The sequence below is a fragment of the Macrobrachium nipponense genome, chromosome 10 (genome assembly GCF_015104395.2).
Source record: "Macrobrachium nipponense isolate FS-2020 chromosome 10, ASM1510439v2, whole genome shotgun sequence".
In the NCBI taxonomy this organism is placed as follows: domain Eukaryota; kingdom Metazoa; phylum Arthropoda; class Malacostraca; order Decapoda; family Palaemonidae; genus Macrobrachium; species Macrobrachium nipponense.
Genome location: NC_087204.1, coordinates 53630323 through 53647769, shown reverse-complemented (window position 1 = coordinate 53647769; position 17447 = coordinate 53630323). Strand labels below are relative to the sequence as shown.

General features: G+C 43.0%; 1 long non-coding RNA gene across 1 annotated transcript in view; it reads right to left on the bottom strand.

The window, feature by feature from the left end:
- The window catches only part of LOC135223622 (uncharacterized), a 113884-nt gene extending 96694 nt beyond the window's left edge, over positions 1-17190 (bottom strand). Inside the window, exon 1 of the long non-coding RNA XR_010316545.1 lies at positions 16922-17190. This is a non-coding gene — a long non-coding RNA (uncharacterized LOC135223622). The remainder of the gene's footprint in view (positions 1-16921) is intronic.
- Positions 17191-17447: the final 257 nt, after the last annotated feature.

The following is a 17447-nucleotide window of genomic DNA, read 5'->3' as shown; positions in this document are numbered from 1 at the left end:
AGAGATCTGGGGAAGTCCACTATCCACTCCAGTACCTCCGTGAACCATTCCTGGGCTGGCCAAAATGGGGCTATTAGTGTCAACTTCGTGTTCTTTGAAGCTACGAACTTCCTGAGCACTTCCCCCAGGATCTTGAACGGGGGAAAGGCGTATGCGTCCACACCCGACCAATCCAGGAGAAACGCGTCTATTGCGAAGGCTCTCGGATCTTCCACTAGAGAGCAAAAGATCTCTATTCTTTGGAGAGGAACGTCGCAAACAGGTCTATGTGAGTCTCCCCCACAGGGACCAAAAGACTTCGACACACTTCTTCGTGTAGATCCATTCTGTGGGAAGGACCTGATTCCTCCTGCTCAGTCTGTCCGCTCTCACATTCTTTATCCCTTGAACAAATCTTGTGAGGAGAGTTATGCCTCTTTCCTCTGTCCAGGTTAACAGGTGTCTTGTTAACTGAAAGAGGGAGAAAGAGTGCGTGCCTCCTTGCTTGCGTATGTAAGCAATAGCCGTGGTGTTTTGTCCGAGTTTATCTGTATCACCGCCCCGCCTCTGACTATCTCTTCGAAGAACTTTAAGGCTAGGTGTATGGCCACTAGTTCCTTGCAATTGATGTGCCAGGACACTGTTCCTTTGTCCAGGTGCCTGACACCTCTCTTGCTCCTAGCGTCGCTCCCCATCCCGACTCCGAAGCGTCGGAATATAACACTTTTGGTCTGGGTTCTGCAGGGCAAGCGATACGCCTTCGTTCTTTTGAAGAGGAAGGATCCACCACTTCAAATGATCCTTTTGTTTTACCTCTTGTGGAAGCGGAAGATGTCCGAGAGTTGTCCCGTCTTCCCAACTCCACACCCCTTTCAGGAAAAAAACTGAAGAGGGCGAAGGTGAAGCCTTCCCAGAGAGAAGAACTTTTCCAGTGAGGACAGGGTCCCTAAAAGGCTCAGAAAATCACTCGCTGAACTGTTCTTTCTCTCTAAGAAGCTCGAGATTTTCGACAAACCTTGAGTGATTCTTTCTCGCGAAGGAAATACTCGAAAACCCCGAGAATCCATCTGAATCCCCAGATAGACCAAGCTCTGGCTGGGGATCAGCTGCGACTTCTCGAGGTTCACGAGTAATCCCAGCGATTCTATCATGTTCCTTGTTACTGATAAGTCCTCCAAGCACTGAATCTCCGACTTGGCCCTGATCAGCCAGTCGTCCAAGTAGAGGAGATGTTTATTCCCTCTAGGTGAAGCCATCTTGCCACATTCGCCATCAGGTTGGTGAATACTTGCGGAGCTGTAGACAGACCGAAGCACAGAGCCCTGAATTGAAAAATCTTGTCTCCTATTACAAACCGAAGATATTTCTTTGACAAATGGTGAATGGGAACGTGGAAATACGCATCTTGCAAGTCCAGAGAGACCATCCTGGACGAAGAGCCGACATTACTGAAAGCGACGTTTCCATGCGAAAACCCGTTCAAAACCGTTGGCCCAGAAAGCTTTGAAGTAAAAGGTCTATCTAACCTCGTAGGCAGAGTTTGGAGAAATACTTACTTCAAAAGGAGAGTAGAGGTCTCGAGCTCCTGCTCTCACCATCAACAACTCGTGACTGATGCCCATCTCCAGTGTCAGGACGTGTTAAAGTACAGTGGTACCTCAACATACGAAAGTCCCAGCTTACGAAAAATTCAAGTTACAAAAGCAAATACGAAGATTTTTTGGCTCTACATATGAAAATAGTTCATGTTACAGAGGGTTGTTGCTGTAAAGTCCCGAGATTCACCCCCGGACCACCGATAACAACTTAAAATTCGTGCGCCCGCCACTGAATAGACTCGCCACCCTCCTCCCGCTCTCCCATTGGCGTTCCTGATGCTAGTCACGCTATAAGATCCTACTCTCCTATTGGTCAGCATCTCTCCCATCGTGCTCTACATAAAGGCGTCCTTCGCCCACTGCTTCGCACCAGCGTTTGTGTACGCACGTGGAATTCGTTCATTCTATACAATTTTGTTTATTAACGTAAATTCATGTTAGTGATTTCGTTGTACTACTTTATCGTGTCATGTGAGAACTTTAGTACATACTATACTACATAACTTAATTACGTACAGTATACGTAGTCATGGGCCCCAAGAAAGTTGCTGAAGTTCACGGAAAGAAGAGGATGTTTTCTATGGAGACGAAGGTGGAGATAATTATAAAGTATGAAGCTGGCATGCGGTTGAGTGTGATCACTAAGGAATACGGCCGAAATCCTTCGACGATAGGCACCATCCTTAAGCAGAAGGAACCATCAAAGCAGCTACACCTTCCAAGGGGCATCACTGTTTTGTTTTGTCCCACAAGAGGAGCCCAACAGTGCACGAGATGGAGAGGCTGCTTCTTGTCTGAATAAAAGACAAAGAAATCGCTGGCAATACGATAATCGAGACGGCAATCTGCCACAAGGCCAGCGCTTTTTTCGGCGATTTGATTGCCCAGGCCGAAGGTGACGGAGAAGGGACATCGACGCCAACCCCAGACTTCAAAGCTTCTCGTGGGTGGTTTGAAAAATTCCGGAAACGGACTGGCATCCATTCGGTGGTGCGGCATGGGGAGGCGGCCAGCTCGGACACGAAAGCGGCCGAAGCCTTTATTAAGACGTTCGACGAGATGACTCTCCATGAAGGCTACAGTTCTCAACAAGTCTTCAACTGTGATGAGACTGGCCTTTTTTGGAAAAAAATGCCTCATCAGACGTACATCATGCAGGAAGAGAAGAAGCTACCCAGGCATAAGCCTATGAAAGACAGGCTTACGCTCGCACTTTGTTTGAACGCCAGTAGGGATTGCAAGGTGAAGCCCCTACTTGTCTATCATTCTGAGACTCCTAGAGCCTTCAAGGCCCACAAAGTGCTAAAGGAGAAGCTTCCAGTGATGTGGAGGGCTAATGCGAAAGCCTGCATAACGAGACTTTTGTTCACCGAGTGGGTAAATCTGTGTTTCAGCCCAACAGTGAAGAAATTCTTGGAAGAGAAGCGCCTCCCTCTGAAATGTCTGCCGTTGTTGGACAATGCCCTTGCTCACCCTCCTGGCCGCGAGGAAGATATCCTAGCGGAGTATTCTTTCATCAAGGTTCTTTATCTTCCGCCTAACACCACCCCTCTCCTCCAGCCCATGTTTGTTTTTGTTTGTTTGTATGCTGCTTTTATGTTGCATGGAACCAGTGGTTATTCAGCAACGGGACCAACGGCTTTACGTGACTTCCGAACCACGTCAAGAGTGAACTTCTATCACCAGAAATACACATCTCTCACTCCTCAATGGAATGGCCGAGAATCGAACCCACGACCACCGAGGTGGGACACTAATACCATACCAACTACGCCGCTGAGGCACTCCTCCAGACCATGGACCAGCAAGTGATATCGAACTCCAAGAAGCTGTATATGAAACATCTTTTCTAGAGATGTTTCAACATCACCGATACCACAAACCTCACCTTACGTGAATTTTGGAAGGAGCATTTCGATATCGTAATATGTATCCGACTCATAGATCAAGCTTGGCAGGAAGTTTCGACGCGAACCTTGAATTCTTTGTGAAGGAGTTGGAGGCCATGCAACATAACTTCGTTCAAGAAGAGTTCTCTAGTAGTGGCAAGGAGGAGGAGGACGACCCTATGACAACAGCAGAAATTAAGGATGCTCTAGCTGCTTTTCATAAGGTGCAATCATTTGTAGAAAAGACACACCCCGAAAAGGATTACACAGGTCGTATGCTTTCGCAGTTCAATGACGTTTGCCCAAGTTGTTTCAGGAACATTGTCAAAAGTATGCAGAAGCAATCTTCCTTGGATAGTTATTTTTTAAAGAGGCGTTTAGTAGGAGTAAGCCAACAGGAAGATCCAAGTGATAATACGAAAAAACAGAAGTTAAAAGTGGTGAAGAAAATGAAATTTTGTAAAAAAAAATAAAAAAATTTAAAAAATGATATTATTATGATACAATAAAGTTTGTTCATACTTACCTGGCAGATATATATATACGTAACTGTATTTTCTGAAGTCCGACAGAATTTAAAAAACTTCCGACACACGCAGTGGTCGGCCAGGTGGTTAGTACCCATTCCCGCCGCTGGGAGGCGGGTATCAGGAACCATTCCCATTTTCTATTCATAATTTTTATTTCCACTGTCCCCAGAGGGGAGGTGGGTGGGTACTTGATTATATATATCTGCCAGGTAAGTATGAACAAACTTTATTGTATCATAACAATATCATTTTGTTCATGAAACTTACCTGTCAGATATATATATAGCTGAATCCCACCGTTGGAGGTGGGAAGGGACAGAATAGAAGGATTTTGGGAAACAAATGCATGCAGATGATTTACATCTTGGTTCCACCTGTTAGAATAGCTGACTTCGTGATTACTGTCACCCAAGTCTGCTTCTGCTTTACTAGAGTTGCCAGCGGGATAGAGACCTATAAAGCTGGTGCACTCCAGATGATCTCTCAACGGGGGCGTGACCACAATATGACTAGACCATATTGACCATACCATGAGGGCTAAGAAGTAAAATAAATATATATATAAAATATATATATCACCACCTGACCAACCTAGCCAAAGTTAAGGTGTGTTAACTAAGGCTTATGAGTTAAGAAGTCGCCGTTGTCGGCGACTCAACAACTAAATTAAGAGCTCTTCCTAACCATTTTCTACAGGATAGGATGAGTGGTACTTCTTGCCCCCAAGATTGTGTCTGCAGACACGTATGGCCCTAGCGAGCAGCAGATCTCATATGCCATCTTCACATCTCGCAGGGAGTGTGAAGTGAACACAGAGTTGCTTCGCTAAAACATGGAACTCAGGATGTTGCTGAGTGCCATGCTCTGTTGAAATGCTTCAGAGGCCGCGCGCCCGTCACCTCATGAGCATTCAGATAAAAAGATTTCAAATCTTTGTGCAAACACAATGAAGGAGCATTTTTGAAAGAACTCCTTAACACTAAGCCAGGGTGTTCTTTGATATGGGCAAGTCTGGTCTTTTCGGAACACTGCAGATTGCCCAAATGACTTCGACTTTCTTGAGTTTTATGTAGATAAAACTTGAGAGACCCGACAGGGCACAGGACTCTCTCTGGCTCCTGCCCACTAACTTGTGCCATCCTTGCTTCCAAGCTCCTGGCCCAAGGACAAAACGGGTTTCCATTCTTAGGCCACAACGGAAGGCTTAGAGAGCACACCGCCTTGTGTTCTCTAAAGCCAAAACTTGTGACGATGGCTTAAAATCTCACTAACCCTCTTTGTCGTATCTAGGGTGGTTAGAAGAAGGCCTTCCTGATCACATGCAAGAAGTTAACAGGTAGGAGAGGTTCGAATGCTTTGACATCAAGAACTTCAGACTACGTCTAAGTTCCATTTTGAAAACTTCGATCTGGACATGCACAGTCAGTCCGTCTGTACTAAAGTCAGGTGACCGACCAGTTGACCAGTCAGACGAATCAAGGACAGCAAGGCTGTACCCTGAAGACCATAAGGCACTATTCTTCGCTGAAGGATGAGTGTCTGGACTGCCTGGCGATTCAATCTAAGCAAACCTTGGGGGGTGTATCAACGCAACCCAACGTCGTCAGCGAATCAACTCCTGAGCAACTCCTGACTCGAGCTTCTGGTGCCAGGAGAAAGGAGCGAGGAGCAAAAAGGCGATTCAGTCCCGAAGGAAGAATGCCTGACAGTCCAACCTGGTCTCATGTTACACGATCATCGGGGGTGTAAATAAACGCAACCGACTTCGTCAACAAGAAACTCAGGGCTAATATATGTCGCCTGATCTCGCACGAGTGTCTGACTCCGAGAAAACAGGTGAGACAAAAAGTAGATGGTGAGCAAGTTTCGAGATTCCACAGAACTCAAAGATCGTGAAGGGCTTTGTTGTTTGACAGAAGCAAATCTCTGAGCCCAAAGGCCGTCAACAACATATTTGCGTATTCTTTAATAGTTGTGACTGCCAGCTTATCCCATTCTTCAGACGGAAATAGAAGACGGTAATCTTATTCCTGTCAACATCTCGATAGTCTGAACGTAGTCAGACTCAGAGCGGAGAGGTTATAGGTACCTTTCGAGTTAGAGTAGACCGACTCTCTCGGAAAAGGTCCTTGGAAAGTGAACTAGGAAGGACATGACCTTTGTGAATCCAGGATCCTGAAGGCCAACATGGGCGATCAGCGTCATTGTCGCATCCCCTGTGACGTCATAAATCCTCTTATTACATTTCCTAAGCGATTGAAAAAGGGGAAAAAGAGACTAAACATCCATCCCCGTTCAATATCATAGGATGGCGTTTAAAGGTACCGATCCCGGATCGAGAATAAGGGAGCAGAGAAGAAGAAGCCTCTTCGTCCTCAACATATCGAAGAGAAGAATGAAAGGGCGTCCCTAAAGTCTCCACAACTCTCAACTTACTTCTAAAGAAAGATTCCACTCGGAAGTCAATAGTTGCTGCCGTCGATCGAGACGATTCGTACCGACTTTTGCAATCCTGTAACGAACCTCTAGTAGGCGTTACATTACTAACCCTGTTATTATAATAGGCTCTTCTCGTAAACTCGAACAGGGACTGAGAGAAGATACTTCTTAAGATATGAGAGAGCTGTGGAATATCAGAGTTGATCTGGACCACTGGTTCCAAAAACTCGTTTCGAGGACTGGAGGGACGACCGAATTGCTTTTACTTCTTTCAGATTAAGATCCAGGACATCTGAAACCCTATCCAGATGTCCGGCACCTTTTTTCTATCACCTCAGATGATAGACGCACTGAGAGATCTTCAGAATCATTCCTAGATCTTGAAAAATATTTCAGTTTCCCGGTAGGAAAAAACTGTGGAGGTCTGAATTGCAGTCTATTCGGGCGGAAAACAAAAACTTCTTCAGGAAGGAAATGGTCCCCAGCAAGCTCATCCATTCCCATCCCCGAGTATGCTTACTTCCCTAATAAGGCTGCGCTTTGCCTAAGCAGGCAGCATATAAAAGTGCAATGTTGCGGTAGACTCGTAGTTCTATACCGTGCGGTAACGAGCACCGAAAGGATTAAGGAGATAACTCTGTTGAACATAGTAAGGCAAAACGAATGCAACGTTTATTCATTCAAGTAAGAAAATCCCCTCAATCTTAGGCTAAAGTCCATGATTGTAGGACAGAGATACAGTTAGTCAGTCAATCCCGCAGGAGAGACGTAACCGCCAGCACAGAGATACGGTTAGTCAGTCAATCCCGCAGGAGAGAGAGACGTAACCTACCGCGCATGACAGCGCACGATCTGTTACTGGCTCGGTTGGACTGGAGGACAGACACAGCAGCAACCAACAGCTTACGAACGCCGTCTCTTAACTTTATGTCTGGGTTGCCAGCTACCCTATTCTACGAAGAAATAGGTCCGTTATTTTTTGAGCAGAAAGAGACTCTCAAGCTGGTATATTTAAGCGAAACAGAAAACGCAAAATAAATAGATGCGTTTGTGTCGTCAGAACACTACCATACAACGGTAAAAGATAAATCGGAAACTCCTGGAAGGCTGCAGGGAGTAATGATTAAATGTCCTTAAAACAAATAATAGACAAATAGACCTCTCGGTTGCCATCCGAAGAGGTAACTACAGCAAGCGTATATTGACTTGGAACCCAAACAGTTAGTAAAATAACGCAAGGCAAAATATGATATTACATCACAATAAAGTTTGTTCATACCTACCTGGCAGACATATATATAGCTGAATTCGGAAATACAGCTACATACATATCTGACAGGCAAGTTTCATGAACAAAACTTAGAGAATCGAAGCAGACAGCTCAAGCTTCTTATGTTATTGGACAAAGGCGTTCATTGACGTAGTCTACAAGTCTATTTCTTGTATGAGTCTGCGAATGACGAATGAGAGTTCTTCCGAATCTTGTCAATAAGAGCTTATTCGCTTACGCAATATCAAGTTAATGAGATGTTTGTCAATGAGAACTAACCCATTTACGGGACAAAGAGATATTTTGTCAATGAGGGGATACCCACTTACTTGACAAAACGATAGTATATTGTCAATGGGGGAAAGTCACTGAAATGACAAAACGTAATCCAGGAAGTCGAGCATTTTATTTTTCAGATTCCCGCCTCAAACGAGGAAAGGGGCAAGATCCTGTTAAGAGACTGGGCATACGGCAGGTAGAACTGACGACGTTCAATTCGGCTGCGTAGTCCCGACTAGAAAACTAACAAAAATCTATCATCTGAAAAACCCTTTCAGATGGGCTAAAAAGCTTGCAAAATTATCCTGGGAAGAGGAAGAAACTCTCCAACCAGCTTCCTCTCCCGTATCACAACTAATGCCTGCTAAAGCTTAAAATTTATTGGCAGTATGGCAAAGGAAGTCCTGTCTTGCGCTTTCCTGAAGAGAGTCCTTTTGATGAGTGCCTTTGCAAGAATCCTACTGAACGTTGCCGAGAGTCCTGACGTGCAGGACGTCGAGCCTTTACATAACCCGTAACTGCCTTATCGCAAAGTCTTGACTGCGGTAGAGAAAACGAGATCTTCCCTTGAGCTTTCCTTAACTCCATCCACCTTTGCGAAAAGCAATATAATTTTGACAGAGACCTCTTGAATTCACGAAACCCGAGGTCTTGCTGGGTTTCGAAGACGAAGTTGTCTGTTCACTTTAAGCTTTCTCCGAAGCACTGCTTACTTCACATTCTTGAGGCTCAAATCTTAAACAAGAGCTTGAAGAGTTCAACAGAAACGTTCAGCCAGGAGACAAACCTGGCGTGCGCTCGGCGTCCACTGGCGAGGACGCTCGGCGTCCACTGGCGAGGACGCTCGGCGTCCGCGTTGGCGCGCGTCTGGACGTCCCATCCGAGCGTCCCGTTCCAGCTGAGCATCAAAAGAAGCGTGCAGAAAAGCGTCACGCTCCTGACAGGCGTCAAAACAAGCGAGAGAAACTGCCTTCTTTTTCATATTTCTCGGTGGAAAGACGTACACGTGATCAGGCGACGTTCGCCTTCTTACTTCTCACTGAAACGCATAACGAGAGAGAGGGGACGTGAAGCGTCCTCTTCTATAAAGCTTCTATTTAGAGGGCGCGAGTCCTTCCGAGAGCTCCAACCCCTGCACGGGGAGGACGCCTCGGAGGACGAGAAGCAATCCTTCGAGATTCGTGCACGTGCACGATCTTCCGCAGCCTACCGAAGGGGCGCCAGATCGATGTGGGTTCCCCGTAACCCTCCTTCGGCTTTCGACATGCCCTCTCCCTGGTCCTGGGAGTCCGACAGAGGTCCAGGCCTAGAGGCGTTATGGGGCCGATCTGACGTTCCCTCCTGACGAGAGAGAGGACGTGAAGCGTCCTCTTCTCTAAAGCTTCTTAGAGGGCGAGTCCTTCCGAGAGCTCAACCCTTGCGCGGGGAGGACGCCTCGGAGGACGAGAAGCAATCCTTCAGGATTCGTGCACGTGCACGAACTTTGGCAGTCTGGGGATTTTCATCAGAAACTGCCGAAGGCACGCCAGATCGGTGGGGGTTCCTCGTAAACCTCCTTCGGCTTTTGACATGCTCTCTCCCCGGGTCCTGGGAGTCAAGCAGAGGTCCCGGCCTAGAGGCGAAATAAGGCCGATCTGACGCACCCTCCACTACACAAGGGGCACTGTCAACTGCACTTAGCCACTTCACTATTGCTCTCTAAAGCAAGCACTTTCGATTCTAATTTACGAATCGAAGAGTATAAGAGAAAGGGCAATAACCTCTACAGACACTGTTTTAGGGCCCGAAGGCAACAATACACGGTTTAGGAGTAACAATAACAGAAGTAGCACTCTTCACCAACATGAAGGAGAGCGATCACCTCTCGCAGACATATTCATAACCCGTAGGCCATACTATAGGGTTAGGCAAAATAAAGTCTACAGGAAGGTTAGCAGGTTCACTACACTGACTTTTGTTTACTGATTAATTGCGTACATACGAATCATACTTTTTCCTTACGGAATTAGACATGTTTACTGATTAATTGCGTACATACGAATCATACGTCTTCCTTACGGAATTAGACAAAGTCTCACACTCCTTACATGACAAATCTCAAGAAAAAAGCAAGACCCATACCCCTCGTGCATACCAAGTGCGGATCTACCGAAGCTTTCGGTAGCCACACCCTATCTTTGCAGACAACACCCTCTGAAACTAGCCTAACTAGATTCAGATATCTTATGCAAAAATGAATCAAATTCAAATCAATTTAAGATAGCGTATGCCTAGCCACAAATCCAAGTAAATAAATTAAAAGACAATTAGGATACTTAGCGGCAATGAAGTTTCCAAAATCCTAAGCCGGAGGTACTGAAAACAGGTGTTTTCAGTACCGGCGACAAAAAAATTATGAATAGAAAATGGGAATGGTTCCTGATACCCGCCTCCCAGCGGCGGGAATGGGTACTAACCACCTGGCCGACCACTGCGTGTGTCGGAAGTTTTTTAAATTCTGTCGGACTTCAGAAAATACAGCTATATATATATCTGACAGGTAAGTTTCATGAACAAAATAAAAAATAAAAGACAAACCGTAAAATATAAAAGTAAAAAAAATGTAATAAAAAAAGACCAAAAAAAAAAATTTTAATTTTAAGTTTTTTGTAAAGTGTTAAGGTTTTGTGCCATTTGTTAATGTGTTACGTAAAATTTAGACTTAATGTTTTCTGACATTTTTTAATGTGTTTCGTAAAGTTAAGTGTATGTACGTACAAGTTTTCTGCCATTTGTCCTCCTCTGTCGCCACTTTTCGAGATAGCCTCACTCGAAAGGTAAGGTTCCACATTTTACTACATACGTACGTATGTACATACAGTATTTCTTGTATACCATGTACACTAATACACTTTACTTACAGGTACTATGTAGTACATTATTAGTAGTACATATTAAGTTAGGTATTGAATGGTCCAAATTGTTGTATTTCATTATATATTGGTCAATTTATCTTTATTATAAAATTTACTGGGGTGTTTTTGTAGGGCTTGGAACGAATTAGGCAGTTTACGTGTAAAATGCGGTTCAAGATACGAAAAGCTCAGGTTACAAAGGCCGTCTCGGAACGGATTAATTTCGTATCCTGAGGTATCACTGTACTTTTTCGAAGGGTGGCTTCACACACAGTGAAAACTGGATCTGCTAGTCCAATCGGTTGTTTCCCCTAGGCAACAAATGTTGTTTTATTGTGCTAATAACAACTGCAATCTTGAATAAAATCAATAAACATTACATATATACACTAGGGTAAACGATCCATCGTCATCACGCTGGCCAGGCCTTATTCACTCGATATTTAATTGGTGAAACAAGAATACAATTACAACTTTAAACATACCATTCAAAAGATTGAAGTTTCGTCAACATAATGTGATATATGAAAGCCCCATATGAACTAAAATAAGCATGTGAGCTCTTCGTAAAATATGTTTTCAAGGCAGTTTTGAAATCCAATATGGCAGCAATCGTGTGACTGGCCGGTCTAAACACGGATAATCCCACCATCTTTCCCAGCACTCATTTGAACAATGTTAGCGTATATGTGTAACATTTATTGAACTTACTCAAGATTGCAGTTGTAATCAGCACAATAAAACAACATTTTGTTGCCTGTATTAGTGAAAGTATGAAACTTTATTACTGGGGTCATGATTTAAACTGGATTCATTTTTACCTTGTAATCGGTAGTTTTATCCTTACTGCCATCACAACTGAAACTCCACAGTGCTTATTTGATTGTAATTATACACATTTTGGTCTTAATTCACTCTACATAACACTTGAACCACATTGCTGTTCCTGGTTCCTAAGCACTCACTATGCAAACACAGTTACGAGCAGCAGACGACTACACTTTGAGATGCAAAAGCTTTATTGCCCTTTAAGTTGTTTTTTACTTTACTCATTATTTAGTTTAACTTTACTTCAAAATGTTTATTTAATTTATGTCTATTATCCCTTTTTGGCAACCAAATTAACCCCGAAAAATTACAAATATTTCGGATGTAGTATACTTATGAGCAGACGACGCGACGAAAAATGACTCATCGTTGCCAATCTAGTGGAGCGTCACACATACGCCGATGTATTTACAAACTGATTCCATGAATTCTAGTTGACATTGTAATGCAGTAATGATAAAATTGCTTGTGAATATGTATATATACTGCAAATAGATACGCTAATTTCACTTATTTCCCCGGTTTTGTGTAAGTCTTACTACTATATCCAGTTTGGAGGGTAAACACATACCAATTGACAACACTGATAAACTATTGAAGAGCGCAAAACGCCGCAAACAATTAAGTACGAATAAGCGCTGGTAAGAGGTCGGCGTTACGACTGTAGTGATGAAAGTGCCCCAGCGTCTATAGGTACAAGTGGTGTGCGGGTTTAGCACAGGAAATGGGAAGTCTGTTGACACAAGCAACTCTGCAAACATTGAGATGGCGTCAATCTTCTAAACTTTTTTTAATGGTAAGTAAAACTTTGAAAGCATTTTGGGGTTGTGGGCACTGCGTTGGCCACCCTTTTCGTTACCCTCTGTTTAAATCTTAAAATATGGCCTTAATTTCTAATTTTGGAGAAAATACTTCAAAAGGAGAGTAGAGGTCTTGAGCTCCTTCTCTCATCACCAACAACTCGTGACTGATGACCATCTCAGAGTCAGGATATGTTAAAAGTACTTTTTCAGTGGGTGGCCTAGCCATGGTAGTCAGTGAGTTGGCCAGTTCACGCGGTTGTTTACCCTAACATTGTTCAAATGAGCGCTGGGAAGGACATTGGTTCAATGCCAGTTACAAACGGCACCTCAGTCGGTTGACATCATATTGTACTTAAAAAAACTGCCTTGAAGACATATTTTACTAAGACCCTCACATGCTTAGTTTTTTAGCTCGTATGGTGCTTTCATAGCCTACTATAGGTATCACGTTATGTTGACGAAACTTCAATCTTTTGAATGGTAGCCTATGCTTAAAGTTGTAATTGTATTCTTGTTTCACCAATTAAATAGAGTGAATAAGGCTGATCCACCTGATGACGATGGATCCAAGGCAGTGTTTCCCCCATTATTGTTTCACCAATTAAATATCGAATGAATAGGGGTGATCTGCCTGAGCAAGGTGGACTCAAGGTGGTTGTTTCCCCTTCTTTGAGAGGAAAGTAGAGGTCTTGAGGTGTGCTTCCGCAGAGGTTGTCTTATGACTGACATCTACTAGGGTAAAACATCAAAGCAGGCCACGCAGGCCAGCTACCATCAGTGCAGCCACCCTCCGAAAAAGTACATTATAACGCGTCCTGACACCCGAGATGGGCATCAGTCGCGACTTGTTGTTGGTGAGAAACGGAGCTAAAGACCTCTACTCTCCTTTCGAAGTAAGTATTTTCCCCAAAGTTAGAAATTAAGGCCAAATTTTAAGATTTAAAACAGATTTAAACAGAGGGTAACTGAAAAATGGCGCCCACGGCAGTGGAAATCTCACCAAAACGCTTTAGAAATTTTTACTTACAACTAAAAATGTTTCGAAGATTGACGCCATCTCGATGTTTACGGAGTAGCTTGTGTCAATAAACTAACCATTTCCTGTGATAAATCCGCACACCACTTGTACCCACAGACGCTGGAGCACTTTTATCACACAATCGAAACACGATTTCTCATCAACAACAAGCCAGGCGTAAACAGCTGTTGGGGGTAGAGATGACGAGAAGCGTGCTCTTGGCTAATTTTTAAATAAGTAGTAAAACATCAATATTTTACATATTTATGATGATTAATTTGAAAATATTCGTTATTGAAAAAGTAACTCGACTCTGACTCAAATTTAAGTAATTATTTTTCTGAATTAGAACGTTCTTTCAAGTTCTGTATTATGACGTCACGACATCTTGACTTTCGTACCTATTGTAAATAATTGCTATACTCAACTGTCATTGCAGAACAGTTTACCAGTTATTCATGCAGATTGTTATCAGCTATACATGTAATTGTTATAATCGTAATGCGCATATATATCTTATTATTTACTTTTTGGATATATGAAGATGTTTTACTGCTGGATTATCGCCGTAGTGTGACGCAATCGTTTTCGGTCCATGGGCCTCTTGTCTGTTTTCGCACCATAAGAAATTATGGGGCCGAATTTGCAATGACCAGAAAGTCGTTAAAAGAGGAAAGTTAGCATTGAGGGGCATATGTTTTGACTGAGAAAAATAAAAATTTATTCAATACAACTAAGCAGCATGTCTACTATGGGTTTCAGAGACAGTGCAAGCAGGTTTTTGGGCAATACCTATTTCTGTAACGAACACTCTTAACAGAACGAGATTTTGCTATAGTGCATTACACCCAGTGCCGTAATTTATAAGGGTATCGTGAATCACTAATCGTAAAGAATAACGACACTTGTCCTTGTACCAAGAGACAAAAACTCCATTATGCAGAAATGGATACGAACACGCGTATAAAGCTCCACCTACCCTCTCCCCCCCCCCCCCCCCCCCCCCCCCCCCCCCCCATCCCTTTTCTTCTTCGTTCCTCCGCCTTCCTTTCTCTCTCTCTCTCTCTCTCTCTCTCTCTGTTGCCATTCGGTATGTGTTGACCCTCCAAACTGGGTATAAGACTACACACAAAACGTTGAAATTGGTGAAATTAGGCTATGTATTGGAAGTATATATACATAAATATTAAAGCAATTTTATCATTATTGCATTACTATGACAACTAGAATTCATGGAAACAGTTTATAACCTGTTAAGCGTCACCCACGTTTACCGCGATCTACTCGGTAGCGCCTTCAACGGGATATTACGTTCAAGACTTTAACTGTGCTTGTCAAGTCGTCAGCCCCGTAATAATACGTTTACTCGCATAGAAAGTGTAGGAACATCATTTGGTAACACTCTCAGCACATGGGAAACTTATTTCCAGCCTGGCAACTCTTTCCTGGTGGTCGCTTATGCTAGAAAACTGCCTGTCCCTGTTGGTTTTCTTTCAATACGCTTCGGGCGTTTATCGAGACAAATTGGATTTCGCGTCTTTCACAATGAATGTCCCAAAGAGGAGGCATATTTCTTTAGGTGAGATCAATCAAATACTAGATGAGGAGTGTGATATTGATAACCTATTTGATGATGAGAGCTCTAGTTCTGAATCCTCCAGTGATGATACAAACTTTTCTTCCAATTGCGGGAGTGAAGATGACTTTTCTTTGCCGAGTGACTGGACTCCGAGAGAGAGAGAGAGAGAGAGAGAGAGAGAGGAGAGAGAGATAGAGAGAGAGAGAGAGAGAGAGAGAAGAGAGAGAGAGAATTTTTTCCAACAGTTAATTACAGTATGAATAACAAGCATAAAAATCAATATTAACTTTGAAAAACTATCATCAGTGCTATGATCCCTGATTACAAAAAAAAGCGTGACGGTACGTTAGCAGCGAGCTCATCAGGGGCGGACGCTTAACAGGATAATGGAACGGCGTATGTGTGAAGCCTCCACTAATGTGGCACGATGATTTTGCCATTCTTAGCATGCAAACATTAAAGCATGCAAACATTAAAGGTTACATTTATTTCTGGCATACGATTATTTAAGAAATTCAAAATACTAATAAAGACTGAAATCAATGAAAAGTGCTAGCAAAAACAAAAAAGCAAAAAAAAAAAAAAAAACGTAGTCGTTCCTCTATGCACTTTTCCGTATTCGTTCCTCTATGGTTTTGTTTTCGGAAGCCAAGCCAGATGTACGAAAACGTTAGAAACATTTGATTTTATCTACGTTAGAAATATCTGTAATTTTTCGGGGTAATTTGGTTGCAAAAAAGGGATAATATACATGAATTAAATCAAAATTTTAAATAACAATGTAAATTTAAACTAAATAACGAGTAAAGTAAACAGTTTAGGGAATAAAACTTTGCAGTTTCGTCGTCTGTCGTCGTCTGTCGTCGTCTGCTGTTTGTAATTGTGTTTATGGCGCGCGCGCTTAGAAACCAGGAACAGCAACCGGTTTAAAGTGCAATGTGGAGTGAACTGAGACCAAAATGTGTATAATAACAATCAAATAAGCACTGTGGAGTTTCAGTTGTGGTGGCAGTAAGGATAAAAACCGCCGATTACAAGGTAAGAATGAATTCAGTTCCAACCATAACCCCGGGAATAACAAGTTTCATACTTTCACTAATATAGGCAACAAAATGTTGTTTTATTGGGCTGATTACAACTGCAATCTTGAGTAAGATCAATAAACGTTACATACATACGCTAACATTGTTCAAATGAGTGCTGGGAAGGCTGGGGAAAGATGGTGTCCGTCACTGATGAGAACCGTCCATGAAAAACGTAGCCGCCATATTGGATTTCAAAACTGCCTTGAAAACATATTTTACGAAGAGCTCACATGCTTATTTTAGTTCGTATGGGGCTTTCATATATCACAATATGTTGACGAAACTTCAGTCTTTTAAATGGTATGCTTAGAGTTGCAATTGTATTCATGTTTCACCAATTAAATATCGAGTGAATAAGACCCGTCCACCGTGATGAGGGTTGGCCTGTACTGATGTCCCCCTATTTCAGATCCTAGGTAGTACTGGAAGTGCTAAAGTTATTTTTTGGTAAAGTGCCCGCGCTGCCATACAGGTGGCCGCCTGTCAACGCAGCAGTGTTTTACCCTAACTCCATTCATGCTGCTAAAGCAATGATCACCAGCTCATGCAATTTGTGGAGGCGTCCAAGGTAAATCTGATTTGGGGACTTAAGCCTGAGTCTACCTAACTGTCAATATTATACAATGCACAGGAAAAGTAAGCAATAGCCTAAAACTATAGGTAGGTAGGTACCTACCTATACCTAGCTACCCTAGTTTGGCTAGCTACCTAGTAGTATAGACTAACCTACCTCTGATTTGAGTTTGGTGAGCTCTAAATCGTCATACCATTACCGGAGCGCCCAATTTGTCATACCACTTGGCAGGTGAATTGACGTCTGACGGATTTACAAATAAGATATTAAACTACAAACAACTTTGGATGCAAGTATTCTATTGCCAACGAGGACTTATCAGTTGAGTTCGCGAGACCGCGTTTGTAGTAGTTGTAGTAGGTGGAGGGTGTCTATGTACCGGCTCCCTTGCTTGTTTTATTCCTCCTTTTAGAGCGGCAGCCCGGAATATTGAGATGCAACGAATGAGATACCGATTGTAACCCCTACCGGTATTTAGGAGTAGACATGTAAATTGCGAAACTGACCGTCTGCCGAAAATATATGGGTGGCTTACTTAACAAGCACCACTGATTGCTTGTTAGATTTTGGGTCTAGATCCAGTATAAGAGATACCAGATGAAACTAATATATAATGTATCTGCAGACTCTCCTGATTATAGAATGACCAGTGACAGGTATACTGGAGGGTGGGTTCCCCCTG